Raw genomic sequence first — 21,493 nt, 5'->3', positions numbered from 1 at the left:
AAGGAATTCTTGATTGTAATCGTATCAAACTTTCCGCCAGATTTATTTTTCTATTTTACATTTTATTTTATACTACTTCACAACATGCATATGCGTGGGAAACAGGAAACTCTGCATCTCACTTCACAAGGTTCAAAACAATTTCTTACTTTGTTGTGAGAGAGAGAGAGAGAGAGAGAGAGAGAGAGAGAGAGAGAGAGAGGGGAGGGAGGAGGAGGAACCTAACGATAATAGAGATAACAAAAGTGTGAAAGTGAGTTTTGTCGGAAGTTTGTTTTATTTCCTTTTTAATCTTTTAAAAAATATTTATTTGTTAAAATGGTTTAAACGAGTTTTAAAATGAAAACAGGCTTTAGAAGGAAAATACAAAAATTCCTGCCAGCCGCCGGATATGTTCCGTGCCGGAACCCGGGATTGAACCGGGGGCCTTTAGATCTTCAGTCTAACGCTCTCCCAACTGAGCTATTCCGGCTGACATTGACAATTGTCGCAACTTACCTATGTGACATTGCATTTATCACTGCGCACCAAATCCACATCACTGACAAGTTTGATCATCTACTTTAGCAAATAAGTCAGTCACTTCTACAAGTCCACTTATAGACCACTGTACATCAATGGTAGTGTTTCAATTGTGTCTTCACAATTCTATAAAAGCAGTTTGCTAGGCAGCATCAAGAAAAGCAGTAAATTCACACCAATCTCATCCCTAGCTTTAACGATCTTCATACACGCCAACCACTAAAATAAACCTCCTTAAATAAGACAAGAATTCTTTATTTTCGATTGCGCTGTCCATACATGTCAATTAAAATATACAATATAAATGCATTCTCCACAATAAAGATCATAGGTGTCTTACGTGCAAATCTATAGACACATCTACAACTACAGAATGGAAAAGCATTCTTAAGAACAAAATGAAGTAAGACATTTCAATGGGTACTTTGTTCCAAATATCTACAATCCGAGAATGTAAACGAATATCGTAATTTCGGAAAGATTTCATAATGCAGTTCTTACTATCCGATATTCTTCTCATCATTGAAAACACATACTTTCTCATTCATTCTTCAACACTAAATGCATTGTAGTTTACAAACATGATGGAGGCACTCTTCCGTCTCAAAAGGCTTAATAGCAGACGAAGACAGTTATTATAGTCAATAACCATGTCAATAACCATGTTTCTTTTCATACATTCACTAACGTTTATCCAAAGAGCATCGCAGTACAATACGCAGCAATAGGATTTAAATCATGTAAATGTCATATTTATACCTGTCAATTTATCTGCAATAACTTCCTTCAACCTGCGACAGAAGAACTTACCAATAACACATCACCAGCAAAACTAAAAGTGTTAAGAAGTAACACATTTTCAGTCAACTGTATTCCCGCGTCACACTCACCCAGCTTAAGATATATTTCTTAAAAGTATAGACTAAACAACAAAGGATAAAGATCACCTCCCTACCTCACCCCGTTGAATACATTGAAGAAACTGGATCATGTACTCCCGCCCCAATCAAAACTGGTTGCCATACCAGGTAACTCGAGTATGAACTATGGTGGCAGGTATTTGATTCTCGAGCACCTTTTCAAACAATCTCCAATAATGTCATAGTCTAAATGGGTCCATCTAAATAAAGCCTTTGACTCTTTGCCACGTGCCTTACTGCTAGTAAAACTAGGAATGTGCGTGCTGTCATATAAAGGATTAACATCTTATTGAAAGTTATCCTAAATCTAATATTATAATTTTTTTAAGGTTCAAACGACGATCATTACCTTTGACAGGTTTTTCACAAGAATGGACACTTGGGCTATTTTAATGTAACATAATTTGTAATAATATTTAGATTTTGTAACAGATAGTAATATTTATAGAGACCAATGCTGATGAAAAGTTTTCAATGTGATCAAGACACTAGTGAAAGATAATGTCTCAGATACTGAACGGTTCACAACAAAATCAAAGGAAGCTGCGTCCGCAATAATTGTAAATCGTCGCTATTGCTTCTTTGAAACATAATCAAAGTCGTTGCTTTGACATACAAGTAATTACCATGGAATATAGAATGGAAATGAAACTCTTATGAATTACAATGGGCATTTAACTGAAATTTAGTATTTCTTTATCAAATTTATTTAACAAAGCATGATCACAGCCAACACTTGTAATAAACCAAGCAATTTCCTCAGCATAATAAAAACCAAAGAATTTGTTATTTGCTCATTAAATGAAAACATTATTCTTCTAAAGAATGCTCATATTTCTGTGCAAAATACTTCCATGAAAATGAAACACATTAATGAGAGACAGAGAGAGACGTACACTCTGTGTGTGTGTGTATGTGTGTGATTTAGAATTGAAACGCAACTTTAACAATTATTTTGTCATATCGCTAGGATATCTACAGTGGCTCTTTATAGTGATGCCTAGCACTGGGGGCATCATGTCGCAGACATGTAGCATGATGTTCCACCCAGTCACATTATCGTGACACCAAGCCGACCAGTCCTATTACTAAAATCTTAAGCTGAGCGCTATGCCAAGCAGAGGTTAGTACTATAATTTTGTTACGTCTTTGGTATGACTCGGCCGGAAATCAAGCACATTTAGGAAAGAGAGATCTTCATTCAATGTATTATGTCTATGCATGTTTATGTGAGTCTCTAGTTGCAAGGATAAATGTCCTTTACCTAAGAACAATTGCACAAGAGGCGTTTCAAATCAGAAAATCGATAGTCCATGCTATCAGCATAGTCATACAAAGTAAAATTCTTCCATGTTTACATATGTATTACACGAATAGATGTTTAGATATATATTCTTTCACGCCATGGAATCCACACACATGGCACCTTCACAATTATACCAGTTGAAAACGCAAACATAATATTAAACGGAATTTCCGATCGAACGTTTGAGAATCAAATTTAAACCAAATATGGGCGATTGCAGTAATATTTTACAATATTTGCAATCGATAAGCTTAATTATCATACGCTGTAACTCTTAAGGAATTCTTGATTGTAATCGTATCAAACTTTCCGCCAGATTTATTTTTCTATTTTACATTTTATTTTATACTACTTCACAACATGCATATGCGTGGGAAACAGGAAACTCTGCATCTCACTTCACAAGGTTCAAAACAATTTCTTACTTTGTTGTGAGAGAGAGAGAGAGAGAGAGAGAGAGAGAGAGAGAGAGAGAGAGAGGGGAGGGAGGAGGAGGAACCTAACGATAATAGAGATAACAAAAGTGTGAAAGTGAGTTTTGTCGGAAGTTTGTTTTATTTCCTTTTTAATCTTTTAAAAAATATTTATTTGTTAAAATGGTTTAAACGAGTTTTAAAATGAAAACAGGCTTTAGAAGGAAAATACAAAAATTCCTGCCAGCCGCCGGATATGTTCCGTGCCGGAACCCGGGATTGAACCGGGGGCCTTTAGATCTTCAGTCTAACGCTCTCCCAACTTAGCTATTCCGGCTGACATTGACAATTGTCGCAACTTACCTATGTGACATTGCATTTATCACTGCGCACCAAATCCACATCACTGACAAGTTTGATCATCTACTTTATCAAATAAGTCAGTCACTTCTAAAAGTCCACTTATAGACCACTGTACATCAATGGTAGTGTTTCAATTGTGTCTTCACAATTCTATAAAAGCAGTTTGCTAGGCAGCATCAAGAAAAGCAGTAAATTCACACCAATCTCATCCCTAGCTTTAACGATCTTCATACACGCCAACCACTAAAATAAACCTCCTTAAATAAGACAAGAATTCTTTATTTTCGATTGCGCTGTCCATACATGTCAATTAAAATATACAATATAAATGCATTCTCCACAATAAAGATCATAGGTGTCTTACGTGCAAATCTATAGACACATCTACAACTACAGAATGGAAAAGCATTCTTAAGAACAAAATGAAGTAAGACATTTCAATGGGTACTTTGTTCCAAATATCTACAATCCGAGAATGTAAACGAATATCGTAATTTCGGAAAGATTTCATAATGCAGTTCTTACTATCCGATATTCTTCTCATCATTGAAAACACATACTTTCTCATTCATTCTTCAACACTAAATGCATTGTAGTTTACAAACATGATGGAGGCACTCTTCCGTCTCAAAAGGCTTAATAGCAGACGAAGACAGTTATTATAGTCAATAACCATGTTTCTTTTCATACATTCACTAACGTTTATCCAAAGAGCATCGCAGTACAATACGCAGCAATAGGATTTAAATCATGTAAATGTCATATTTATACCTGTCAATTTATCTGCAATAACTTCCTTCAACCTGCGACAGAAGAACTTACCAATAACACATCACCAGCAAAACTAAAAGTGTTAAGAAGTAACACATTTTCAGTCAACTGTATTCCCGCGTCACACTCACCCAGCTTAAGATATATTTCTTAAAAGTATAGACTAAACAACAAAGGATAAAGATCACCTCCCTACCTCACCCCGTTGAATACATTGAAGAAACTGGATCATGTACTCCCCCCCCGCCCCAATCAAAACTGGTTGCCATACCAGGTAACTCGAGTATGAACTATGGTGGCAGGTATTTGATTCTCGAGCACCTTTTCAAACAATCTCCAATAATGTCATAGTCTAAATGGGTCCATCTAAATAAAGCCTTTGACTCTTTGCCACGTGCCTTACTGCTAGTAAAACTAGGAATGTGCGTGCTGTCATATAAAGGATTAACATCTTATTGAAAGTTATCCTAAATCTAATATTATAATTTTTTTAAGGTTCAAACGACGATCATTACCTTTGACAGGTTTTTCACAAGAATGGACACTTGGGCTATTTTAATGTAACATAATTTGTAATAATATTTAGATTTTGTAACAGATAGTAATATTTATAGAGACCAATGCTGATGAAAAGTTTTCAATGTGATCAAGACACTAATGAAAGATAATGTCTCAGATACTGAACGGTTCACAACAAAATCAAAGGAAGCTGCGTCCGCAATAATTGTAAATCGTCGCTATTGCTTCTTTGAAACATAATCAAAGTCGTTGCTTTGACATACAAGTAATTACCATGGAATATAGAATGGAAATGAAACTCTTATGAATTACAATGGGCATTTAACTGAAATTTAGTATTTCTTTATCAAATTTATTTAACAAAGCATGATCACAGCCAACACTTGTAATAAACCAAGCAATTTCCTCAGCATAATAAAAACCAAAGAATTTGTTATTTGCTCATTAAATGAAAACATTATTCTTCTAAAGAATGCTCATATTTCTGTGCAAAATACTTCCATGAAAATGAAACACATTAATGAGAGACAGAGAGAGACGTACACTCTGTGTGTGTGTGTATGTGTGTGATTTAGAATTGAAACGCAACTTTAACAATTATTTTGTCATATCGCTAGGATATCTACAGTGGCTCTTTATAGTGATGCCTAGCACTGGGGGCATCATGTCGCAGACATGTAGCATGATGTTCCACCCAGTCACATTATCGTGACACCAAGCCGACCAGTCCTATTACTAAAATCTTAAGCTGAGCGCTATGCCAAGCAGAGGTTAGTACTATAATTTTGTTACGTCTTTGGTATGACTCGGCCGGAAATCAAGCACATTTAGGAAAGAGAGATCTTCATTCAATGTATTATGTCTATGCATGTTTATGTGAGTCTCTAGTTGCAAGGATAAATGTCCTTTACCTAAGAACAATTGCACAAGAGGCGTTTCAAATCAGAAAATCGATAGTCCATGCTATCAGCATAGTCATACAAAGTAAAATTCTTCCATGTTTACATATGTATTACACGAATAGATGTTTAGATATATATTCTTTCACGCCATGGAATCCACTCACATGGCACCTTCACAATTATACCAGTTGAAAACGCAAACATAATATTAAACGGAATTTCCGATCGAACGTTTGAGAATCAAATTTAAACCAAATATGGGCGATTGCAGTAATATTTTACAATATTTGCAATCGATAAGCTTAATTATCATACGCTGTAACTCTTAAGGAATTCTTGATTGTAATCGTATCAAACTTTCCGCCAGATTTATTTTTCTATTTTACATTTTATTTTATACTACTTCACAACATGCATATGCGTGGGAAACAGGAAACTCTGCATCTCACTTCACAAGGTTCAAAACAATTTCTTACTTTGTTGTGAGAGAGAGAGAGAGAGAGAGAGAGAGAGAGAGAGGGGAGGGAGGAGGAGGAACCTAACGATAATAGAGATAACAAAAGTGTGAAAGTGAGTTTTGTCGGAAGTTTGTTTTATTTCCTTTTTAATCTTTTAAAAAATATTTATTTGTTAAAATGGTTTAAACGAGTTTTAAAATGAAAACAGGCTTTAGAAGGAAAATACAAAAATTCCTGCCAGCCGCCGGATATGTTCCGTGCCGGAACCCGGGATTGAACCGGGGGCCTTTAGATCTTCAGTCTAACGCTTTTTTTTTTTTTTTTTTCTTTCTTTATTTAAAAAACGCTTTGTACAGTATATAAGTTAAAAATATACAGTCAGTATGTACATAGTAGTTTGTAATGCTATATTACAAAATAATGGTTCTACAATAGTATTTTGTAATGCTATATTACAAAACAATGATTCTACAATAGTATTTTGTTAAGCTATATTACAGAACAATGATTCTAAAATTTTATTTTGTAATGCTATAGTACAAAACAATGATTCTACAATGTAATAAACACTTTATCCTCTTCTATTCTCATTAAAGGATTATCTTTTACAAAATACTTCGTAATCAAAGTCTGATTTTTGTCTTTGTAATGTTGATACGCATATAATATATGTTTTCTAGTCAAATATTGGAACAATCTTTCGATGTCTATTTGTTTCTCTAATAAAGACATAATGTTTCTTCTTTTGTAAATGCACAATCGAGCAATGCTCAGAATGTAGTTCAAAAAATAACTATTTACTGATTTTGTTTCTTTGTTATATCCTATCATGAGCATTTGTTCAAAAGAAGTGCTATTGAGAACACCAACTCTACAATTTTTAAAAAGAATCTCAACTATATATACAATATAATTCTTAAAAGAGCTTAATTCAGGACATTTCAAAAACATGTGAAATAAATCCTCTGTTTCCAACTGGCACACTGGACATAAGTCATTATCAATTTTGCCATAGTATTTTAGTCTCTCTTTTGTAAATATTCGATTGTGCATTATTTTGTAATCCAAATCTATACAATCTGGGGTCTTGAAAGGTAGATGTATCAATTTCCAGTATTTATGCTTTTCCAAACTAAATATCTTACACCAAAAGGAAACAGAAGCTGGTTCTTGAAAAATCAACGTACATAAAAGCTTGTAAAATAGTTGTGTTGTACATAAACAGAGGTCATATAATTTTGTATCAACTCTGAGAAACATATTATTTCTCCCATTGGTTACAGTGGGTTTTGACTCTGTTGCAACAATATTTCTCCAGCCTAATGGTATACTTTCTATTATGCAATTATAGTCTTTTTTTATCTTATCTGTTTTGATCTCAGAATTTGATTTGTATATCATTTCTTGAATAGCTCTATAAGGTAGTATTCCAGGTACAAATTCATATGTAATATCCTGAACACGAACAATTCCTGCTTCTATAAATTCTGCGAAAAACAACGTTTTACCAGCACATGTAATATTAGGATTTAAAAAGAGAGGTTGTTCAAAAACATTCCTCACATCAATATTTGTATCGATATTATTTCTAAGTTTTTCCCATGCATGAAACATTTCTCTGTAAAATATAGGTAGGGTATTCAATTGTTGCTTATTTAAAGACATGAGAAACAACTCTTTGGTCAACCTCATGTTCAGGACAGTAGATAAAAAGTGATCAAAGGTATTTTTCCACATAGCATGGCAATTCACATCAAAGTATCTTTTTAAAAATTTTAGTCTGAATGCATACATTTTCATCTTTATATCAGTTAACTGTAGTCCGCCATTTCGCTTATCACCAATTATTGTATAATAGTGAACCAAATGGGACTTTCCTGACCAGATAAATCTGAGAAATAATTGCTTCAATTCATCAGCAATCATATCAGGAAGAGGCTGAACTGACACTATGTACAATACTCTAGAAACTAATAAGTTATTAACAACTGTTACTTTTCCTTGTATTGTCAAATATCTCTGTGACCACAGTTGCAATAAGTTTTTAATTTTAGACAATCTATCATTCCAGTTCAGTTGCTCACATAACTTTGCACATTTTCCAACATAAGCTCCCAAAATTAAGATGACTTGATCACACATTTGAATTTGTAATTGTTTGCAATAATCATCAGTAAGTTTACCAGATCCAATACACAGAAGTTCTGTCTTTTCCTTGTTCACCTTTGCACCAGATCCTTTACAATACAAGTCAAGTACATTAAAAGATTGATTAATGGATTGTGTGTCCGCTAATGTCAAGGTTGTATCATCTGCATGTTGAAAAACTTTACTTGTATTACTAGACAGTGGGAGTGGAATACCTTTGATAGTGGGATTTGCTTTGATAGCGAGTCCTAAGGGTTCTGCTGCTAATACATATAACATTGCTGATATAGGACAACCTTGTCTGACTGAATTTTTAATTAAAAAGGGTTTCGTTAGATGACCATTGCATTTAACACTACTTTTAATTTCATTATAAAATATCTTTATCCACTGAATAAAATTGTCACCAAAACCGAACTTTCGTAAAACAGAAATCAGATATGAGTGGCAAACTCTGTCAAACGCTTTTTCTTGATCAATTTTTAAGATATATCCCTCAAGATTGTCTCTCTCAACCATATCTATAATATCTCTTACAGTGACTATAGTATCAGCAATATCTCTCCCAACTATACAACATGTCTGAGTTTGAGAAATAATTTTGGGTAATACCATTTTTAAACGTGTAGACAAAATCCTTGCCAAAATTTTATAATCTACATTAAGTAAACTGATAGGACGCCAATTTTGCAATCTTCTATTATCCCCCTTATTTTTATAAATAAGTGATATAACCCCAAATCTCATTGATCTCGACATAATATTGTCATTCTTAACACTCTGAAAGATGTGCAACAGAATATCATATATACAATCATAAAATTTACAATACCACTCTACTGTCAATCCGTCCGGGCCGGGGCTTTTATTTTTAGCCATCCCTTTTATAGCTGTATGTATTTCATCAACTGTTATTATGGCATCACACATATCTTTATCCTCATCAGATACAGAACAGTTTACAAAATTTAAAAGTGAATCAGTACAATTATCATCAACAGTTACCGAAGAATATAAATGACTATAAAACTGATGTATTTCATCTAAGATTCCGCTTGTATTTGAAATAATTACACCATCATCATCAATCAATTCATTGATTACATTTTTGTTGTGTCGATATTTCTCAAGATTTAGAAAATATTTAGTATTTCTATCGCTTTCAATTGCCCATTTGGCCTTAGATCTCAATATAGCACCCCGACAAAAATCAGTTTCATAGTCACTTAGCTGATGTTTTAGTTCTTCATATTTGTTAATGTCATATGGTTCTTTATTTGCGACTTTTTCTGAAAATGATTTTAATTTATTTTGCAATGTAAAGTATTCTTGTAATCTTTCCTTATTTCTTCTTGTACAGTATACTTGGGAAAATTTTTTAATTTTGTATTTTACATTATCCCACCAAATGAGTGGTTCACTGAAATACATTTCGTCAGTTTTTCCCTCGGTAAGAATTGATTTCACTCTTTGTACATATTTTTCCTCAAAAAGAACATTGTTATTTAATATCCATAATCCGGGCCCTGTTTCCACTTTGCAGGTATTTAGTTTAAGGTATACAAAAGAATGATCACTAAAGGATGTATCTGCATAATAAATATTTTGCACATTGGAGTGCAATTTTGAGGAAATCAAAAAATAATCTATTCTACTCTGCTTCATTTCGCCTAGTACAACTTGTTTTCTGGAGAAACTACGAGTACTAGGATTTCGTGATCTCCATAAATCGGTAATATTCCTATCATGAATAATTTTATAAAGTTCACGCACTGCTACATCATCAATATGTAAGGCTTTGTTATGTCGATCAATACCTGCTAAAGTTGTATTAAAATCACCAGCCAGGATAGTGCTATCACTAGTACTGTTATGTAAATATGTATTTAGCTTCATGAAAAAGTTAAACCTTTCCTTCACAACATTTGGAGCATAAATATTGATTAAATCAATCACTTTATCATCAATAGCTATTTTAAGATGTAAAATCCTACCCTTTTCAATCATTTCTTGTGTCACCTGATTTCTCAATTCTCTCACTACTAAAACAGCAACACCTGCCCTCCTATTGTCAGCATTACTATAAAATATGTCACCATTCCAAATCTCATTTTCTCTAATACTTTCAACAAACTCATCATCCCAAAAGGTTTCTTGCAATAATAAAATATGGCCTCTTTTCTCTTTAAATATTTCTAAAACAGACTTTAGTTTATTCAAATAACGCAAGCCATTTACATTTAGAGATACAATATTTAAAGCCATGATTATGATGAGTGTATTGAAAGTATTAAAAAATGTTGAGTGTTTGATCATTTCTTAATAGGTGTTCGTCGCATGCTATTCATCTTCATATTAGGTACTGGATTAAACCTTCTCCTTCTCCTTTGTACTACTTTGAAATTTTCGATATTAGTACCGTTTTCTTGACATGTACGTGATTCGTTTGATCTTTCAACAACGTCTGCAGCCATCTTCCTGTCATCATCTGAATCTGTCCCCGATCCATCTCCAATTGTATGATTGTTGTTTACTTCCTCAGATTCTATTTCTACATTGGTCATATCAACTCCAATTCTTTCTTTTTCTTCCCCACTTTCTCCACTCTCATTATCTTTTTTTGCATTCTCAATTTCTTCTTTATCATCTTCGTCACTCTGTAACTCCATTATGTCTTCCCTCATATCATCATCAACTTGCGAATGAATGCCTGCAATGGCCTCTCTGTAACACATACATGTTTGCGCCTCTTTGTGGCATTTGTCGCATATCCTGCATGTACACATAAGAGGAAAACTTCCACAACTTTCACATCTTTGCCTTGTGCAATTTTTTGCTACATGGCCTTGCTCCCCACACTTGTAGCATACAAAATCAGGGCAGTCTTTTATAACATGTCCCGGATCAAGACATCTAGAACATACCTTAACTTGATTATTGTGTAATACTCTAAAGTATTGTTGACCATTGACAGTCTGAAATTTCAGACTGTAAGGCAAGGATTTTACCTGCTGTGGAAATTTACATTTGACATAACGAGTCCCATCAGCCACACTAGTTCCAGGATAATATCTGCGTTGAATGGGAGAAAGAAGTTCTACTCCGTATTCACCGAGCTTCATACTTATATCATCATCTGTGATGTATGCTGGTAAATGAAGAATTGACACAATAATAGTGTCTGAATATAAAAGAGTACAATCAAAGTGTTCACTTCCAATATCAATTCCACACAAGGTATTATATGCTACTTCCTTACTCGGTAGTGTGACCTCATACAAATTTGCACCTTTGGGCACAACTGCATAGACCGACATATCTCCGGTTAATTCTTCTACACTCCTAACAATATCACTTGCCTTTATTTTCTTCACATCCTTTACATCAATCACCACGGTACATTCTTTCCCAAAACGACGAGAAGCTCCTGTCTGTCTATCGATGTTACTCGACATGCCATTCTTATTGTTAGCTATTCCACTGGTGTCATTAGAGTGTGAGTCAGCTCCTTGTGCTGCACGTGCAGCACGACCAGGCTTTGTATTCATTGTCACAGAAAATAATATTTTGTGTGGTGGATAAAGTTATCCACACACTCAAAATATATCTCACTTATATATGAATGCGATCAAACAAATCTTATCAACGTACCTGTAACAAATTAAAAGAGCAAAAATGTCTATTAAAGGAAAAAAACTTGAAAATTCACGGAGCGATCATCAAACGTGTTTTCCTTCTGATGTCATAACCGGAAGTCTTAGATCTTCAGTCTAACGCTCTCCCAACTGAGCTATTCCGGCTGACATTGACAATTGTCGCAACTTACCTATGTGACATTGCATTTATCACTGCGCACCAAATCCACATCACTGACAAGTTTGATCATCTACTTTATCAAATAAGTCAGTCACTTCTACAAGTCCACTTATAGACCACTGTACATCAATGGTAGTGTTTCAATTGTGTCTTCACAATTCTATAAAAGCAGTTTGCTAGGCAGCATCAAGAAAAGCAGTAAATTCACACCAATCTCATCCCTAGCTTTAACGATCTTCATACACGCCAACCACTAAAATAAACCTCCTTAAATAAGACAAGAATTCTTTATTTTCGATTGCGCTGTCCATACATGTCAATTAAAATATACAATATAAATGCATTCTCCACAATAAAGATCATAGGTGTCTTACGTGCAAATCTATAGACACATCTACAACTACAGAATGGAAAAGCATTCTTAAGAACAAAATGAAGTAAGACATTTCAATGGGTACTTTGTTCCAAATATCTACAATCCGAGAATGTAAACGAATATCGTAATTTCGGAAAGATTTCATAATGCAGTTCTTACTATCCGATATTCTTCTCATCATTGAAAACACATACTTTCTCATTCATTCTTCAACACTAAATGCATTGTAGTTTACAAACATGATGGAGGCACTCTTCCGTCTCAAAAGGCTTAATAGCAGACGAAGACAGTTATTATAGTCAATAACCATGTTTCTTTTCATACATTCACTAACGTTTATCCAAAGAGCATCGCAGTACAATACGCAGCAATAGGATTTAAATCATGTAAATGTCATATTTATACCTGTCAATTTATCTGCAATAACTTCCTTCAACCTGCGACAGAAGAACTTACCAATAACACATCACCAGCAAAACTAAAAGTGTTAAGAAGTAACACATTTTCAGTCAACTGTATTCCCGCGTCACACTCACCCAGCTTAAGATATATTTCTTAAAAGTATAGACTAAACAACAAAGGATAAAGATCACCTCCCTACCTCACCCCGTTGAATACATTGAAGAAACTGGATCATGTACTCCCCCCCCCCCGCCCCAATCAAAACTGGTTGCCATACCAGGTAACTCGAGTATGAACTATGGTGGCAGGTATTTGATTCTCGAGCACCTTTTCAAACAATCTCCAATAATGTCATAGTCTAAATGGGTCCATCTAAATAAAGCCTTTGACTCTTTGCCACGTGCCTTACTGCTAGTAAAACTAGGAATGTGCGTGCTGTCATATAAAGGATTAACATCTTATTGAAAGTTATCCTAAATCTAATATTATAATTTTTTTAAGGTTCAAACGACGATCATTACCTTTGACAGGTTTTTCACAAGAATGGACACTTGGGCTATTTTAATGTAACATAATTTGTAATAATATTTAGATTTTGTAACAGATAGTAATATTTATAGAGACCAATGCTGATGAAAAGTTTTCAATGTGATCAAGACACTAATGAAAGATAATGTCTCAGATACTGAACGGTTCACAACAAAATCAAAGGAAGCTGCGTCCGCAATAATTGTAAATCGTCGCTATTGCTTCTTTGAAACATAATCAAAGTCGTTGCTTTGACATACAAGTAATTACCATGGAATATAGAATGGAAATGAAACTCTTATGAATTACAATGGGCATTTAACTGAAATTTAGTATTTCTTTATCAAATTTATTTAACAAAGCATGATCACAGCCAACACTTGTAATAAACCAAGCAATTTCCTCAGCATAATAAAAACCAAAGAATTTGTTATTTGCTCATTAAATGAAAACATTATTCTTCTAAAGAATGCTCATATTTCTGTGCAAAATACTTCCATGAAAATGAAACACATTAATGAGAGACAGAGAGAGACGTACACTCTGTGTGTGTGTGTATGTGTGTGATTTAGAATTGAAACGCAACTTTAACAATTATTTTGTCATATCGCTAGGATATCTACAGTGGCTCTTTATAGTGATGCCTAGCACTGGGGGCATCATGTCGCAGACATGTAGCATGATGTTCCACCCAGTCACATTATCGTGACACCAAGCCGACCAGTCCTATTACTAAAATCTTAAGCTGAGCGCTATGCCAAGCAGAGGTTAGTACTATAATTTTGTTACGTCTTTGGTATGACTCGGCCGGAAATCAAGCACATTTAGGAAAGAGAGATCTTCATTCAATGTATTATGTCTATGCATGTTTATGTGAGTCTCTAGTTGCAAGGATAAATGTCCTTTAGCTAAGAACAATTGCACAAGAGGCGTTTCAAATCAGAAAATCGATAGTCCATGCTATCAGCATAGTCATACAAAGTAAAATTCTTCCATGTTTACATATGTATTACACGAATAGATGTTTAGATATATATTCTTTCACGCCATGGAATCCACTCACATGGCACCTTCACAATTATACCAGTTGAAAACGCAAACATAATATTAAACGGAATTTCCGATCGAACGTTTGAGAATCAAATTTAAACCAAATATGGGCGATTGCAGTAATATTTTACAATATTTGCAATCGATAAGCTTAATTATCATACGCTGTAACTCTTAAGGAATTCTTGATTGTAATCGTATCAAACTTTCCGCCAGATTTATTTTTCTATTTTACATTTTATTTTATACTACTTCACAACATGCATATGCGTGGGAAACAGGAAACTCTGCATCTCACTTCACAAGGTTCAAAACAATTTCTTACTTTGTTGTGAGAGAGAGAGAGAGAGAGAGAGAGAGAGAGAGAGAGAGAGAGGGGAGGGAGGAGGAGGAACCTAACGATAATAGAGATAACAAAAGTGTGAAAGTGAGTTTTGTCGGAAGTTTGTTTTATTTCCTTTTTAATCTTTTAAAAAATATTTATTTGTTAAAATGGTTTAAACGAGTTTTAAAATGAAAACAGGCTTTAGAAGGAAAATACAAAAATTCCTGCCAGCCGCCGGATATGTTCCGTGCCGGAACCCGGGATTGAACCGGGGGCCTTTAGATCTTCAGTCTAACGCTCTCCCAACTGAGCTATTCCGGCTGACATTGACAATTGTCGCAACTTACCTATGTGACATTGCATTTATCACTGCGCACCAAATCCACATCACTGACAAGTTTGATCATCTACTTTAGCAAATAAGTCAGTCACTTCTACAAGTCCACTTATAGACCACTGTACATCAATGGTAGTGTTTCAATTGTGTCTTCACAATTCTATAAAAGCAGTTTGCTAGGCAGCATCAAGAAAAGCAGTAAATTCACACCAATCTCATCCCTAGCTTTAACGATCTTCATACACGCCAACCACTAAAATAAACCTCCTTAAATAAGACAAGAATTCTTTATTTTCGATTGCGCTGTCCATACATGTCAATTAAAATATACAATATAAATGCATTCTCCACAATAAAGATCATAGGTGTCTTACGTGCAAATCTATAGACACATCTACAACTACAGAATGGAAAAGCATTCTTAAGAACAAAATGAAGTAAGACATTTCAATGGGTACTTTGTTCCAAATATCTACAATCCGAGAATGTAAACGAATATCGTAATTTCGGAAAGATTTCATAATGCAGTTCTTACTATCCGATATTCTTCTCATCATTGAAAACACATACTTTCTCATTCATTCTTCAACACTAAATGCATTGTAGTTTACAAACATGATGGAGGCACTCTTCCGTCTCAAAAGGCTTAATAGCAGACGAAGACAGTTATTATAGTCAATAACCATGTCAATAACCATGTTTCTTTTCATACATTCACTAACGTTTATCCAAAGAGCATCGCAGTACAATACGCAGCAATAGGATTTAAATCATGTAAATGTCATATTTATACCTGTCAATTTATCTGCAATAACTTCCTTCAACCTGCGACAGAAGAACTTACCAATAACACATCACCAGCAAAACTAAAAGTGTTAAGAAGTAACACATTTTCAGTCAACTGTATTCCCGCGTCACACTCACCCAGCTTAAGATATATTTCTTAAAAGTATAGACTAAACAACAAAGGATAAAGATCACCTCCCTACCTCACCCCGTTGAATACATTGAAGAAACTGGATCATGTACTCCCCCCCCCGCCCCAATCAAAACTGGTTGCCATACCAGGTAACTCGAGTATGAACTATGGTGGCAGGTATTTGATTCTCGAGCACCTTTTCAAACAATCTCCAATAATGTCATAGTCTAAATGGGTCCATCTAAATAAAGCCTTTGACTCTTTGCCACGTGCCTTACTGCTAGTAAAACTAGGAATGTGCGTGCTGTCATATAAAGGATTAACATCTTATTGAAAGTTATCCTAAATCTAATATTATAATTTTTTTAAGGTTCAAACGACGATCATTACCTTTGACAGGTTTTTCACAAGAATGGACACTTGGGCTATTTTAATGTAACATAATTTGTAATAATATTTAGATTTTGTAACAGATAGTAATATTTATAGAGACCAATGCTGATGAAAAGTTTTCAATGTGATCAAGACACTAGTGAAAGATAATGTCTCAGATACTGAACGGTTCACAACAAAATCAAAGGAAGCTGCGTCCGCAATAATTGTAAATCGTCGCTATTGCTTCTTTGAAACATAATCAAAGTCGTTGCTTTGACATACAAGTAATTACCATGGAATATAGAATGGAAATGAAACTCTTATGAATTACAATGGGCATTTAACTGAAATTTAGTATTTCTTTATCAAATTTATTTAACAAAGCATGATCACAGCCAACACTTGTAATAAACCAAGCAATTTCCTCAGCATAATAAAAACCAAAGAATTTGTTATTTGCTCATTAAATGAAAACATTATTCTTCTAAAGAATGCTCATATTTCTGTGCAAAATACTTCCATGAAAATGAAACACATTAATGAGAGACAGAGAGAGACGTACACTCTGTGTGTGTGTGTATGTGTGTGATTTAGAATTGAAACGCAACTTTAACAATTATTTTGTCATATCGCTAGGATATCTACAGTGGCTCTTTATAGTGATGCCTAGCACTGGGGGCATCATGTCGCAGACATGTAGCATGATGTTCCACCCAGTCACATTATCGTGACACCAAGCCGACCAGTCCTATTACTAAAATCTTAAGCTGAGCGCTATGCCAAGCAGAGGTTAGTACTATAATTTTGTTACGTCTTTGGTATGACTCGGCCGGAAATCAAGCACATTTAGGAAAGAGAGATCTTCATTCAATGTATTATGTCTATGCATGTTTATGTGAGTCTCTAGTTGCAAGGATAAATGTCCTTTACCTAAGAACAATTGCACAAGAGGCGTTTCAAATCAGAAAATCGATAGTCCATGCTATCAGCATAGTCATACAAAGTAAAATTCTTCCATGTTTACATATGTATTACACGAATAGATGTTTAGATATATATTCTTTCACGCCATGGAATCCACACACATGGCACCTTCACAATTATACCAGTTGAAAACGCAAACATAATATTAAACGGAATTTCCGATCGAACGTTTGAGAATCAAATTTAAACCAAATATGGGCGATTGCAGTAATATTTTACAATATTTGCAATCGATAAGCTTAATTATCATACGCTGTAACTCTTAAGGAATTCTTGATTGTAATCGTATCAAACTTTCCGCCAGATTTATTTTTCTATTTTACATTTTATTTTATACTACTTCACAACATGCATATGCGTGGGAAACAGGAAACTCTGCATCTCACTTCACAAGGTTCAAAACAATTTCTTACTTTGTTGTGAGAGAGAGAGAGAGAGAGAGAGAGAGAGAGAGAGAGAGAGAGAGAGAGAGAGAGAGGGGAGGGAGGAGGAGGAACCTAACGATAATAGAGATAACAAAAGTGTGAAAGTGAGTTTTGTCGGAAGTTTGTTTTATTTCCTTTTTAATCTTTTAAAAAATATTTATTTGTTAAAATGGTTTAAACGAGTTTTAAAATGAAAACAGGCTTTAGAAGGAAAATACAAAAATTCCTGCCAGCCGCCGGATATGTTCCGTGCCGGAACCCGGGATTGAACCGGGGGCCTTTAGATCTTCAGTCTAACGCTCTCCCAACTGAGCTATTCCGGCTGACATTGACAATTGTCGCAACTTACCTATGTGACATTGCATTTATCACTGCGCACCAAATCCACATCACTGACAAGTTTGATCATCTACTTTATCAAATAAGTCAGTCACTTCTAAAAGTCCACTTATAGACCACTGTACATCAATGGTAGTGTTTCAATTGTGTCTTCACAATTCTATAAAAGCAGTTTGCTAGGCAGCATCAAGAAAAGCAGTAAATTCACACCAATCTCATCCCTAGCTTTAACGATCTTCATACACGCCAACCACTAAAATAAACCTCCTTAAATAAGACAAGAATTCTTTATTTTCGATTGCGCTGTCCATACATGTCAATTAAAATATACAATATAAATGCATTCTCCACAATAAAGATCATAGGTGTCTTACGTGCAAATCTATAGACACATCTACAACTACAGAATGGAAAAGCATTCTTAAGAACAAAATGAAGTAAGACATTTCAATGGGTACTTTGTTCCAAATATCTACAATCCGAGAATGTAAACGAATATCGTAATTTCGGAAAGATTTCATAATGCAGTTCTTACTATCCGATATTCTTCTCATCATTGAAAACACATACTTTCTCATTCATTCTTCAACACTAAATGCATTGTAGTTTACAAACATGATGGAGGCACTCTTCCGTCTCAAAAGGCTTAATAGCAGACGAAGACAGTTATTATAGTCAATAACCATGTTTCTTTTCATACATTCACTAACGTTTATCCAAAGAGCATCGCAGTACAATACGCAGCAATAGGATTTAAATCATGTAAATGTCATATTTATACCTGTCAATTTATCTGCAATAACTTCCTTCAACCTGCGACAGAAGAACTTACCAATAACACATCACCAGCAAAACTAAAAGTGTTAAGAAGTAACACATTTTCAGTCAACTGTATTCCCGCGTCACACTCACCCAGCTTAAGATATATTTCTTAAAAGTATAGACTAAACAACAAAGGATAAAGATCACCTCCCTACCTCACCCCGTTGAATACATTGAAGAAACTGGATCATGTACTCCCGCCCCAATCAAAACTGGTTGCCATACCAGGTAACTCGAGTATGAACTATGGTGGCAGGTATTTGATTCTCGAGCACCTTTTCAAACAATCTCCAATAATGTCATAGTCTAAATGGGTCCATCTAAATAAAGCCTTTGACTCTTTGCCACGTGCCTTACTGCTAGTAAAACTAGGAATGTGCGTGCTGTCATATAAAGGATTAACATCTTATTGAAAGTTATCCTAAATCTAATATTATAATTTTTTTAAGGTTCAAACGACGATCATTACCTTTGACAGGTTTTTCACAAGAATGGACACTTGGGCTATTTTAATGTAACATAATTTGTAATAATATTTAGATTTTGTAACAGATAGTAATATTTATAGAGACCAATGCTGATGAAAAGTTTTCAATGTGATCAAGACACTAGTGAAAGATAATGTCTCAGATACTGAACGGTTCACAACAAAATCAAAGGAAGCTGCGTCCGCAATAATTGTAAATCGTCGCTATTGCTTCTTTGAAACATAATCAAAGTCGTTGCTTTGACATACAAGTAATTACCATGGAATATAGAATGGAAATGAAACTCTTATGAATTACAATGGGCATTTAACTGAAATTTAGTATTTCTTTATCAAATTTATTTAACAAAGCATGATCACAGCCAACACTTGTAATAAACCAAGCAATTTCCTCAGCATAATAAAAACCAAAGAATTTGTTATTTGCTCATTAAATGAAAACATTATTCTTCTAAAGAATGCTCATATTTCTGTGCAAAATACTTCCATGAAAATGAAACACATTAATGAGAGACAGAGAGAGACGTACACTCTGTGTGTGTGTGTATGTGTGTGATTTAGAATTGAAACGCAACTTTAACAATTATTTTGTCATATCGCTAGGATATCTACAGTGGCTCTTTATAGTGATGCCTAGCACTGGGGGCATCATGTCGCAGACATGTAGCATGATGTTCCACCCAGTCACATTATCGTGACACCAAGCCGACCAGTCCTATTACTAAAATCTTAAGCTGAGCGCTATGCCAAGCAGAGGTTAGTACTATAATTTTGTTACGTCTTTGGTATGACTCGGCCGGAAATCAAGCACATTTAGGAAAGAGAGATCTTCATTCAATGTATTATGTCTATGCATGTTTATGTGAGTCTCTAGTTGCAAGGATAAATGTCCTTTAGCTAAGAACAATTGCACAAGAGGCGTTTCAAATCAGAAAATCGATAGTCCATGCTATCAGCATAGTCATACAAAGTAAAATTCTTCCATGTTTACATATGTATTACACGAATAGATGTTTAGATATATATTCTTTCACGCCATGGAATCCACTCACATGGCACCTTCACAATTATACCAGTTGAAAACGCAAACATAATATTAAACGGAATTTCCGATCGAACGTTTGAGAATCAAATTTAAACTAAATATGGGCGATTGCAGTAATATTTTACAATATTTGCAATCGATAAGCTTAATTATCATACGCTGCAACTCTTAAGGAATTCTTGATTGTAATCGTATCAAACTTTCCGCCAGATTTATTTTTCTATTTTACATTTTATTTTATACTACTTCACAACATGCATATGCGTGGGAAACAGGAAACTCTGCATCTCACTTCACAAGGTTCAAAACAATTTCTTACTTTGTTGAGAGAGAGAGAGAGAGAGGGGGGGGGAGGGAGGAGGAGGAAACTAACGATAATAGAGATAACAAAAGTGTGAAAGTGAGTTTTGTCGGAAGTTTATTTCCTTTTTAATCTTTTAAAAAATATTTATTTGTTAAAATGGTTTAAACGAGTTTTAAAATGAAAACAGGCTTTAGAAGGAAAATACAAAAATTCCTGCCAGCCGCTGGATATGTTCCGTGCCGGAACCCGGGATTGAACCGGGGGCCTTTAGATCTTCAGTCTAACGCTCTCCCAACTGAGCTATTCCGGCTGACATTGACAATTGTCGCAACTTACCTATGTGACATTGCATTTATCACTGCGCACCAAATCCACATCACTGACAAGTTTGATCATCTACTTTATCAAATAAGTCAGTCACTTCTAAAAGTCCACTTATAGACCACTGTACATCAATGGTAGTGTTTCAATTGTGTCTTCACAATTCTATAAAAGCAGTTTGCTAGGCAGCATCAAGAAAATCAGTAAATTCACACCAATCTCATCCCTAGCTTTAACGATCCTCACACACGCCAACCACTAAAATAAACCTCCTTAAATAAGACAAGAATTCTTTATTTTCGATTGCGCTGTCCAT

The 21,493-nt window shown here is 34.7% G+C and overlaps 5 non-coding genes across 5 annotated transcripts; all 5 read right to left on the bottom strand.

Moving 5' to 3' along the window:
- Positions 1-399: 399 nt before the first annotated feature.
- Positions 400-472, bottom strand: Trnaf-gaa (transfer RNA phenylalanine (anticodon GAA)). The gene has a single exon. It is a non-coding gene; the product is annotated as a tRNA-Phe (tRNA).
- A 2,953-nt stretch (positions 473-3,425) lies between these two features.
- Positions 3,426-3,498, bottom strand: Trnaf-gaa (transfer RNA phenylalanine (anticodon GAA)). Its single transcript has one exon. It is a non-coding gene; the product is annotated as a tRNA-Phe (tRNA).
- Positions 3,499-15,067: 11,569 nt separating this feature from the next.
- On the bottom strand, positions 15,068-15,140 carry Trnaf-gaa (transfer RNA phenylalanine (anticodon GAA)). The gene has a single exon. It is a non-coding gene; the product is annotated as a tRNA-Phe (tRNA).
- Positions 15,141-18,109: 2,969 nt separating this feature from the next.
- Positions 18,110-18,182, bottom strand: Trnaf-gaa (transfer RNA phenylalanine (anticodon GAA)). Its single transcript has one exon. It is a non-coding gene; the product is annotated as a tRNA-Phe (tRNA).
- Positions 18,183-21,093: 2,911 nt separating this feature from the next.
- Trnaf-gaa (transfer RNA phenylalanine (anticodon GAA)) lies at positions 21,094-21,166 on the bottom strand. Its single transcript has one exon. It is a non-coding gene; the product is annotated as a tRNA-Phe (tRNA).
- Positions 21,167-21,493: the final 327 nt, after the last annotated feature.

Source organism: Sinohyriopsis cumingii, chromosome 11 (genome assembly GCF_028554795.1).
Source record: "Sinohyriopsis cumingii isolate HCF-2022 chromosome 11, ASM2855479v2, whole genome shotgun sequence".
In the NCBI taxonomy this organism is placed as follows: Eukaryota; Metazoa; Mollusca; class Bivalvia; order Unionida; family Unionidae; genus Sinohyriopsis; species Sinohyriopsis cumingii.
The sequence above is the reverse complement of the archived record's forward strand: the minus strand, read 5'-3'. Positions and strand labels throughout refer to the sequence as shown.